General features: G+C 42.9%; 2 protein-coding genes across 7 annotated transcripts in view; one reads left to right on the plus strand and one right to left on the minus strand.

The window, feature by feature from the left end:
• sema4d (sema domain, immunoglobulin domain (Ig), transmembrane domain (TM) and short cytoplasmic domain, (semaphorin) 4D) overlaps positions 1-10,822 on the plus strand; it is a 100,928-nt gene that overhangs the window by 33,343 nt on the left and 56,763 nt on the right. Inside the window, exon 3 of one of the 6 annotated variants that reach the window (XM_014138876.3) lies at positions 138-209. The exons of the other annotated variants lie outside the window; for them this stretch is intronic. The gene's annotated coding sequence lies outside the window, so the exon portion shown is untranslated. The remainder of the gene's footprint in view (positions 1-137; positions 210-10,822) is intronic. 6 annotated transcript variants of the gene reach the window in all.
• The window catches only part of LOC145859986 (uncharacterized), a gene marked incomplete at its 5' end in the record, with an annotated part of 30,690 nt that overhangs the window by 16,257 nt on the left and 3,611 nt on the right, over positions 1-10,822 (minus strand). The gene's annotated exons all lie outside the window — the stretch shown is intronic.

Here is a 10,822-nt window from a genome sequence, read left to right on the forward strand (position 1 = left end):
TGTTCTGGGGTGACAGCGGATGTATTGTACAGTCTTCCCATCCCTTCTATCCTGACAGGCTTCTTTACATCACACAGAGATATCTACAGTACCACATCATCATAACTGTCATCTCTCATCTTCTCTCTCTCCTATAGCTTGAGAATTGTGTAATTCTCTGAAAGAAGGAGCCTCTCATCTAGTAGAGCCGACTCGTTGAGGAGCCACAGGTCAGGACAAACCTCGTGTGGGCTTGCATGTTGCGACACAAATGCTGCATGCTTCTAAAGCCTCCAAATGCTGAACAGCTTCTATAGCCTTCAAATGCTGCACAGCTTCTCTCTTATGGTCCGCATGATCTGAAAAACACCTGGGTGATTTTATAGAACCTCCCTTTTTACTTTGGAATTGTTTATTTTTGTTATCCTATTTATCTATCCTCATAATCAATTTATTGTTCCATTATCTTTTGTCCCAATGAGTTAATTAAGATGTTATTTCCTCCCAAACCGCCTCTAAAGCTTTGGGAGCTTCCATGGGCCCCCCCCCCCCCCCCCTTTATGTTGCTTGAAATGGGCTTGATGTGTCTGTCCGCTCTGCTGTGGTGTAACTTGTGTTTATCACCTGTTGATTTCTGACTTGTTTTCTCTTGATTTCGATAATTTTAGCATGTGACGTTTCTGCAATGGTGTGTTTTCTTCAGTTTTTCCTGTTTTTAATGTATTTGGCTCAATTGGAACCTGACCTCATAACCAGGCCTACGCCGCCTACCTAGAAAGTAGCTGATGTAACAGGAGAGTCAGAGACCCAAGATGTTTACTTAGCTTAGCAGTAGCCCTTTCCACTTGAAAATGGCAGATTGTGTCATTGATAAGCACCAAAATTGGAACACAGAGGCTGTATAGTTACATGCTTTACGCAACGTCAGAGCTCAGGTTCTCCGCTTCACAGGATGATGGAAACAATTCAGTTATTTTTTTATTAAAACAAAACCGCAATTTATTAAATACGAATACCGAATTTGTTTTTGGGTGGATTCCGCGACACAGTTAGGTTTTAACATCTAGAACCGCTATTTCTTGTCCTGGGAATCCTGCTTGACAGACGCACTAAGCTGCTAGCCATCAAACTAACGAATTTGGTACCAGATGAGTTTTGCAATGGAGCCCTCTTTGTCTGGAGAAATAAATAAACTGTGGAGTGGAATGTTTACATTTTCTATGCCGGTGGCTGGACGGCGTTCGTGCTTGTTGGATGAATCTCCGCCTTGTCGTTATCCGACTGGCTGGTGTTGCTCGGACCGCCCCTAATTGATAGCCGGGAAGCCAAAATACAGCGGCCTCCAACAACGCAGTCTACACTCCCAACGAGCGGATACAAACAATGAATAGTTTCGCCGTCCTGGAGCCTGATCTTCCTGCACCTTCGTCACTGGGCGTGCCTGTGTCTGTGGCCGCGGTGCCTACTACTACGATTTCGACGTCAGCATCCTTTCGTCCCTGTTCTGGATCAATCGGGGCTTCTCCATCTGTCGGGAGCAACGTGCTCAAGTTATCCTGCCTCTTGCCCGTCAATAAAGGGTTCTCCGACGTGTTGGAATAGGCGGATTTCCTCATCCTTCTCGCCAGCTGTGATTTTGGGAGGCTCCATGGTAAGAAATGTGACCGTTCTTGGTGCAAAATGTCCTGTCATTACATTACTAAGCTGCTCCCGAATACACTACTTCAGGACATGGACATCAATGCTATTGTAGTCCATGTGGGTTTTAATGACATAAAGGGCAGCACTGAACAGTTGAAACTCGATTTTTAACCCCTCTAGAGGGTGTGGGATGCTACCGTCCCACCTGGCCAACATCCAGTGAAATTGCAGAGCGCCAAATTCAAAAACAAATACTTATTATAAAAATTCATAAAACATACAAGTGTTAGACATTGGTTTAAAGATGAACTTCTTGTTAATCCAACCACGGTGTCAGATTTCAAGAAGACTTTACAGCGAAAGCAAACCATGCGATTATCTGAGAACAGCGCCCAGCAGACAAATCATTACAAACAGTAACCAGCCAAGTAGAGGAGTAACAAGTCATACATTTTATCGCTATTTCTCACTTACCTTTGATCTTCATATGGTTGCACTCCCAAGACTCCATGTTACACAAATGTTCGTTTTGTTCGATAAAGTCACTCTTTATGTCCAAAAACCTCAGTTTTGTTAGCGCGTTTTGTTCAGTAATCCATTGGAACAAAGCACGGTCACAGCAGGGAGACGGAAAATCAAAAAAGTACCATAAAAGGTCATAGAAACATGTCAAACAATGTTTATAATCAATCCTCAGGTTGTTTTTGTCATAAATAATCGATCATATTTCAACCGGACAATAGCTTCGTCAATAGAAAAAGAAAAACAAAGGCACGTTCCCGGTCACGCGCAGGGCTCATGTCTGGAAATTTGGACTGTCCTCTCATTGAAAGTGGTGTTTCTCCCTCATTTTTCAGAGTAAAATCCTGAAACAATGCCTAAAGACTGGCTACATGTAGTGGAAGCCATGGATCGTGAACTGGGTCATAAGTCTTTGTATGGTGGATAGGTTTTCAATGGAAACACAGCCATTTCAAAATAATAGCACTTCCTGGATGGATTTTCCTCAGGTTTTCGCCTGCCAGTTCTGTTATACTCAGACATTATTTTAACAGTTTTGGAAACTTAGTGTTTTCTATCCAAATCTACCAATTATATGCATATCCTAGCTTCTGGGCCTGAGTAGCAGGCAGTTTACTTTGGGCACGCTTTTCATCCAAAATTCCGAATGCTGCCCCCTACCCTAGTTAGGTTAAAGACCTGATTTGACTCTCTGCTAGACACTAATAAAAGACCCATCATATCTGGCCCTGTGCCCTCTGAATCGTGTCATTGAACACTTTAGCAGGATTCTTTCTCTTCACAACTGGCTACGTGATTATTGCAGCTCAATGTGTGTAACTTTTGTTGACAATTTCGAAACATTTTTTAAACAAAACTCGTTTTAAAAGGAGGATGGGATCCACCCAAATCATTTGGTTTCCTGGATCCTTTCACAGCATTAAGGCTGCGTTGAGAAAATGACTTATCAATGACCCAAGCCCAGCTCAGCTAATCCCTACCATTGTGACGCTGAGTTGTCATAATGCTTCAGAAAATGTATATTACACCAGGGGCGTTGGTCGACACAATGTAAGTAACCCAATTCATGTCCTTCAAACTGCCCTGAATGCCTCTGCTGATCCTACAGCTATTGTATGCAGTAGTCATGTGCCAATGAACCAAATGTATACTGTTAGCACTGATGTGGTGTGCCCTAGTAGGAAGTCCACTGTGTGCAGCTCATCCTTCACTAACATAAATAACATGAGAATATTTACTTCTGCTAAGCTTCCCAGTAAAGCAATGAAAACAAGTAAGCCTCCCAGAAGAAAAGTGCTGAAAATAGCCCACGTTAGCATATATTACTGAAGAAACAAGGTTCATGAAATCTAGTAACAAATGACATTCATATCCTGACTATCTCTGATACTCACTTAGATAATACCTTTTGATACAGTGGCAGCAATGTAAGTTTATAACATTTACAGAAAATATTGAAATGCTAATGGTGGAGTGGTTGCTGTTTTTTATATTCAGAACCACAGATCTCATGTTAAATACTGTTGAAGTAATATGGTTACAAGTTCATCTGCCTCACCTAAAGCCCGTTCTGGTGGAAAGCTCCTATAGACCACCAACTGCTAAGTCAGCACAACCGATTGGCAAACATATTGCAGATTGAGAAATAATGTGACTAAACCGAATAAAAATAAGAAACCACAATATGAAACAAAGATGAATGATAGTAATAAGCTTTGGAGCACCTTAAATTAAATTTGTTGGGGGAAAAAAAGGCAAACTCCATTGAATCAGATGGCTCATTCATCACGAAACCAACTGATATTACCAACTACTTCATTGGCGAACTTAAGCATTACGTGCCAGCAACAAACGCTGACACAACACATTCAAGTATATCTGACCAAATTATGAAAGACGAGCATCGTAATTTTGAGTTCCGTAAAGTGAGCATGGAAGAGGGGAAAAAATTGTCTATCAACAATGACAAGCCACCGGGGTCTGACAACTTGGATGGAAAATTAATGAGGATAATTGTGGACGATATTGCCACTCCTATTTGCCATATCTTAAATTTAAGCCTTCTAGAAAGTGTGTGCCCTAGGATTGGAGAGACGCAAAAGTCATTCTGCTACCTAAGAATAGTAAAGCCCCCATTACTGGCTCAAATAGCTGACGAATCAGCCGGTTACCAATCCTTAGTAAACTTTTGGAAAAAATGGTGTTTGACCAGATACAATGCTATTTCACAGTAAACAAACTTTCAGCTTGATTAAAGGGAAGGACATTCAACAAGCACAGCACTTACACAAATGACTGATTTGGCTGAGATAAATTGATCATAAAAAGATTGGGGGGGGGCTGTTTTGTTACACTTCAGTGCGGCTTTTTACATTATTGATCATAGTCTGCAGCTGGAAACTTGTGTTATGGCCTTACACCCCATGCTATATTGTGGATAAAGAATTGCCTGTCTAACAGAACACAATGTGTTCTTTAATGGAATCCTCTCCAACATAATCCAGGTAGAATCAGGAATTCCCCAGGGCAGCTGTGTAGGCCCCTTACTTTTTCAATCTAAACTAACGGCTTTGAGTAAAGTTTCAGAGTGGGTGGCAAGGAATAAGTTAGTCATAAATATTTCTAAAACTAGAGCATTGTATTTGGGACAAGTAATTTACTAAACCCTTAACCTCAACTAAATCTTGTAATAAATAATGTGGAAATTGAGCAAGTTGAGGTGACTAAACAGCTTGGAGTAACCCTGGATTGTAAACTGTCAGGGTCAAAACATTGATACAACAGTAGCTAAGATTGGGAGAAGTCTGTCCATAATAAAGCGATGCTCTACCTTAACAGCACTATCAACAAGGCAGGTCCTACAGGCCCTGGTTTTGTCGCACCTGGACTACTGTTCAGTTGTGTAGTCAGGTGCCACAAAAAGGGATTTAGGAAAAAGGCAATAGGCTCAGAACAGGGCAGCATGGCTGGCCCTTGGATGTACGCAGAGAACTAACATTAGTTAGTAATATCCATATTAGTTAGTAATATCCATGTCAATCTCTCCTGGCTTAAAGTGGAGGAGAGATTGACTTCCTCACTACTTGTATAATATGATAGGTATTGACATGTTGAATGCACCGAGCTCTCTGTTTGAACTACTGGCGCACAGCTCAGACATCCATGCACACCTCACAAGACCAGAGGTCTCTTCAGTCTAAGTCTAGAACAGACTATGGGAGGCGCACAGTACTAAATAGTCATGACTACATGGAACTCTATTCCACATCAATTAACTGATGCAAGCAGTAATATTTGATATAACAAAAATATAAAAATAGACCTTATGGAACAGCGGGAACTGTGAAGCAACACAAACATTGGCACAGACTCGTGCAAACATATGCACTATACACACACGTACACATGGATTTTGTACTGTAGATGTGTGGTAGTGGAGTAAGGGCTTGAGGGCACAGTGTGTTGTGAAATCTGTGAATGTATTGTAATGTTTAGAAAATTGTATATACTGCCTTAATTTTGCTGGACCCCAGGAAGAGTAGCTGCTGCCTTGGAAGCAGCTAATGGGGATCCATAAAAAATACAAATACGGTGCTGAATAGGTTTTGATCAATAATAATCAGTGTTTATGATCGCTATATTAGCTCCAGTTACAAGATGACATGGCGTTACACCCTGGGTTGTCTGTCCTAAACCGAACGAGCCTATGTTTGTCATATTGTGAAGGAAATTTGCAGCGGAACACACACCATTCTATGCGCACCAAAATTACAATCTGTCTGAAGTGCCCGTTGAAACCTAAACATTAAGATCATATTTGATAACTTTGCTAGTCATGTTAGCAATATAATAAGCTTTAAAATTATGCCCAACTGACCCAGATTGCGATTTATAATAGAATGTTTTTGGATTGTGTAAACAATGGTAATTGTGTGATGGTGGGGACGCAGGGTTGTGTTCCAAACAACAAGTGCGCTTGCTTCACTTCCTCAATGGCAAAGGTAGGATAACCCCAAAAAGCAGACAGATATATCTATCTCAGAAAAAAAAGAAACGTCCCTTTTTCAAGAACCTGTCTTTCAAAGATCATTTGTAAAAATCCAAAACTTCACAGCTCTTCATTGTAAAGGGGTTAAACACTGTTTCCCATGCTTGTTCAATGAACCATAAACAATTAATGAACATGCACCTGTGGAACGGTCGTTAAGACACTAACAGCTTACAGACGGTAGGCAATTAAGGTCACAGTTATGAATACTTAGGACACTAAAGAGGCCTTTCTACTGACTCTGAAAATCACACAAAAAAGATGCCCAGGGTCCCTGCTCATCCGCGTGAACGTGCCTTAGGCATGCTGCAAGGAGGCATGAGGACTGCAGATGTGGCCAGGGCCATAAATTGCAATGTCTACTGTGAGATGCCTAAGACAGCGATACAGGGAGACCGGACGGACAGCTGATCGTCCTCGCAGTGGCAGACCACGTGTAACAACACCTGCACAGGATCGGTACATCCGAACATCACACCTGCGGGACAGGTACAGGATGGCAACAACTGCCCGAGTTACACCAGGAATGCAGAATCCCTCCATCAGTGCTCAGACTGTCCACAATCGGCTGAGAGAGGCTGGACTGAGGGCTTGTAGGCCTGTTGTAAGGAAGGTCCTCACCGGCAACAACGTCGCCTATGGGCACAAACCCAGCGTCGCTGGACCAGACAGGACTGGCAAAAAGTGCTCTTCACTGACGAGTCGTGGTTTTGTCTCACCAGGGGTGATGGTCGGATTCACGTTTATCGTCGAAGGAATGAGCGTTACACCGAGGCCTGTACTCTGGAGCGGGATCGATGTGGAGGATCCGTCATGGTCTGGGGCGGTGTGTCACAGCATCATCGGACTGAGCTTGTTGTCATTGCAGGCAGGCAATCTCAACGCTGTGCGTTACAGGGAAAACATCCTCCTCCCTCGTGGTGCCCTTCCTGCAGGCTCATCCTGACATGACCCTCCAGCATGACAATGCCACCAGCCATACTGCTCGTTCTGTGCGTGATTTCCTGCAAGACAGGAAGGTCAGTGTTCTGCCATGGTCAGCGAAGAGCCCGGATCTCAATCCCATTGAGCACATCTGGGACCTGTTGGATCGGAGGGTGAGGGCTAGGGCCATTCCCCCCCCAGAAATGTCCAGGAACTTGCAGGTGCCTTGGTGGATGAGTGGGGTAATATCACACAGCAAGAACTGGCAAATCTGGTGCAATCCATGAGGAGGAGATGCACTGCAGTACTTAATGCAGCTGGTGGCCACACCAGATACTGACTGTTATTTTTCTGATTTTGAACCCCCCCCCCCCCCTTTGTTCAGGGACACATTATTCAATTATCTGTTAGTCACATGTCTGTGGAACTTGTTCAGTTTGTCTCAGTTGTTGACTCTTGTTTTCATACAAATATTTACACATGTTAAGTTTGCTGAATATAAACGCAGTTGACAGTGAACATTTCTTTTTTTTGCTGAGTTTATATACTCCTGAACTTATTTAAACTTGTCATAACAAAGGGGTTGTATACCTATTGACTCATGACATTTCAGCTTTACTTTTTCAATAAATTTGCATAGATGTGTGAAAAAAACATGTTTTCACTTGGTCATCATGGGGTACTGTGTGTAGATTGGTGAGGGGGAAAAAATCTATTTAATAAATGTTATGTAAAGGCTGTAATGTAACATGTGGAGTAAATCTATGGGTATGAATACTTTCTGAAGGCACTGTATAGTTAAGGGAAAGAGGATACTTAGTCAGTTGCACATCTGAATGTGTTCAACCGAAATGTGTCTTCCGCATTTAACCCACCCCTCTGAATGTGGGGTTTAACTGCCTTCCTCAAGGGCAGCCTAGCCAGCACGCTACAGTTACAATATAGCTAGCAGCCTAGCCAGCATGCTACAGTTGTAGTATAGCTGGCAGCCTAGCCAGCATGCTACAGTTGTAGTATAGCTAGCAGCCTAGCCAGCATGCTACAGTTACACTATAGCTAGCACGCTACAGTTGCAGTATAGCTAACAGCCTAGCCAGCATGCTACAGTTGCAGTATAGCTAACAGCCTAGCCAGCATGCTACAGTTGCAGTATAGCTAACAGCCTAGCCAGCACACTACAGTTACAGTATTCTTTGAACGTTCCTCAGCACACCATAGATTGCCAAGTTAGATTGGCAGTGTGAGTCGGAGGAATGTTTTTCTTTTATTTGTCTTCCTTGAAAGTGGGGAAATTAGTATTTTCCCCCCATGTGAGCCAAGTTCAGGAGGACAGGCTGGAAGTGTTCTGAGAGCAGTGGGTGCTGGTAGTTTCACAGCAGAGGACTCCTCAAGAGGTTTTGTCTCTGGGGAAACTAAATCAGACCATGAAATCAGTTGCTAAAGATGAGGAAAATAGAAAAGACAGTAAAAAAGGAAAAGAAAGAGGGTCTTAAAAGAGCCTGGACCCTGTGGTGCAGCTCAGTGAGGGGGACTATAGGCCTTAAGGGTTTTCACCAGAGCAGTTTCTAGAGACATTACATGTTAAATTTGGTGAAGAAGGTGACACACATGAAGATGCTTTAGAAAGCCTTCTGAGCCTCCTTATTTATTTTTTATTTAACTAGGCAAGTCAGTTAAGAACAAAATCTTATTTTCAATGACGGCCTAGTGGGTTAACTGCCTTGTTCAGGGGCAGAACGACAGATTTTAACCTTGTCAGCTCAGGGATTTGATCTTGCAACCTTTCAGTTACTAGTCCAACGATCTAACCACTAGGCTACCTGGCACTTCTTGGGCATCCACAGGTAAACAGTGAGTAATTTAAAAGGCAGAATAATCTGTAGTTAGCTGAAACCTGCAGGCAATATCAATTTCACAATAGGCGTCAAGTATTTATCAGCCAATATTGTTCTAATTCTGATGTGATCTATTGTTGTATATTAGCCAACAGTACTTGGGTATTTCTGCATTCTGGTGTCAAAGTCTGATGTGGAACTGTTCAATGACTGGATATTACCGCGTCTCAACCTCCTGATAGCTACACATCCTGCAGTGTGTGATTTATCTATGAACCAGACGGAGATCTGCTGAAGACAGTCTCCAAGACACACGGTACACAAGGCGAGCAGTGGGAGGGAGGACGGTGCCTGGTTCTGCCTGGGATCTGAAAGCAACGTTGTCTACCAAGGTTACAGCAGATCCCCTCTCTCCCGAGTGACGCAGAGGTCTAAGGCACTGTATCTCAGTGCTAGAGGCGTTTTGATTCCAGGCTGTATCACAATCGGCCGTGTTTGGGAGTCCCATAGGGCGGCGCACAATTGGCCCAGCGTCGCCCGGGTTAGGGTTTGGCCTTGGTAGGCTGTCATTGTAAATAGGAATTTGTTCTTAACTGACTTGCACAGTTAAATAAATAACTCTTCCTTCCTCTCCCCTGCTCCCTTCCTTTACCCTCTTTTCCTCTCCCCACCCTCTCTCCCTGGCCCTCTTCCTCTCTCCCTCCTTCCCTGGCCCTCCTTCCTCTCTCCCTCCTTCCCTGGCCCCGGCCCACACTCTCTGGACACCTGCCCTTAGCTATCACAACCAGGAGCAGCACAAGGTCTCAGGGCTGCCTCTGCTCTTTCACAGCTCCTAAAATAGTCCCTGGTCCCGGACAGAGTACGCCCTGAGCTCTGTGTTACAGATTACATTAGTCTCTAAGAAAATACACCTAGGACTAGCCAATGGGGTATTCTATGAATGCTAACTAGTGACCTACCGATAATTACTCAAACACCAGCTAATACCGTTTGTGCCTCTTTTTTTTTTTTGATTTCTCCTCTCTGAATCGCACTCTGGTCTCAGTTCAATAAGAGACTATGCATTAGTGGTACTGTTAAGGGGCTTTTCTGAGGTAGCATTTTAAAGCCCATTTTAGATTTTCGCTGTGGTGGAGTGCCAGGCGGTACTGCACAGGAAGTAAGATTATAACTTTAGCTGAGGGGAACACTGAGTCAAACTGCAGGCCGAGATCTACCGCTCAGATATTTTTTTACTTGACTTAAAAAAATATAAAAAAAACATAAGCCTATGCGACATTAACCAATGAACAGTTCTGTAGCAATGAGGTTTGTGCAGTAAGCTATAGGGCCAGTTACATTCACTGCATATTGGCTATGCTTGAATTACCCTGCCAATGTTCTTGATAGACCATTTTGAAATTATAAAAAAAAATTGATCTAGGATCACACTGGTAATAGATAATTTGTTGTGTTACTTGAGGGACAGTTGAGTGAGCATGGACCAATTCGTTGCTACTCCCAACGAAAGTGAAATATTCCTTGACTATAAATATATATTTTTTAAAGACCAGATGCGAATAATATTGTGCTTATTGAAACATTTTGCTACTCATTCACTGCAGCTGCAGTGCTGGTTGTAGAATGAGTGGAAGTAGGGAGAACACACATATTATGGCTTATAAAATTGTTGAACAATGCTGAATAACTTAAACGTGAACTTTTTTTTGCTGTATTCGTTGTCTCTCTCGAGTCATGGTTTTGAAATCTTAGTATCATCTTTGATGTGCGTTGGAGGCTTCTTTTTACAGCCTATGGCATGAGGAAACTGCAGACACGGTGAGCTGTCTGATTGGCCAGTGGTAGGCCTGTAAGTGCACTTGATTTTCTCTCT

The sequence above is a fragment of the Salmo salar genome, chromosome 13 (genome assembly GCF_965601325.2).
Source record: "Salmo salar chromosome 13, fSalSal1, whole genome shotgun sequence".
Taxonomy (NCBI): Eukaryota; Metazoa; Chordata; class Actinopteri; order Salmoniformes; family Salmonidae; genus Salmo; species Salmo salar.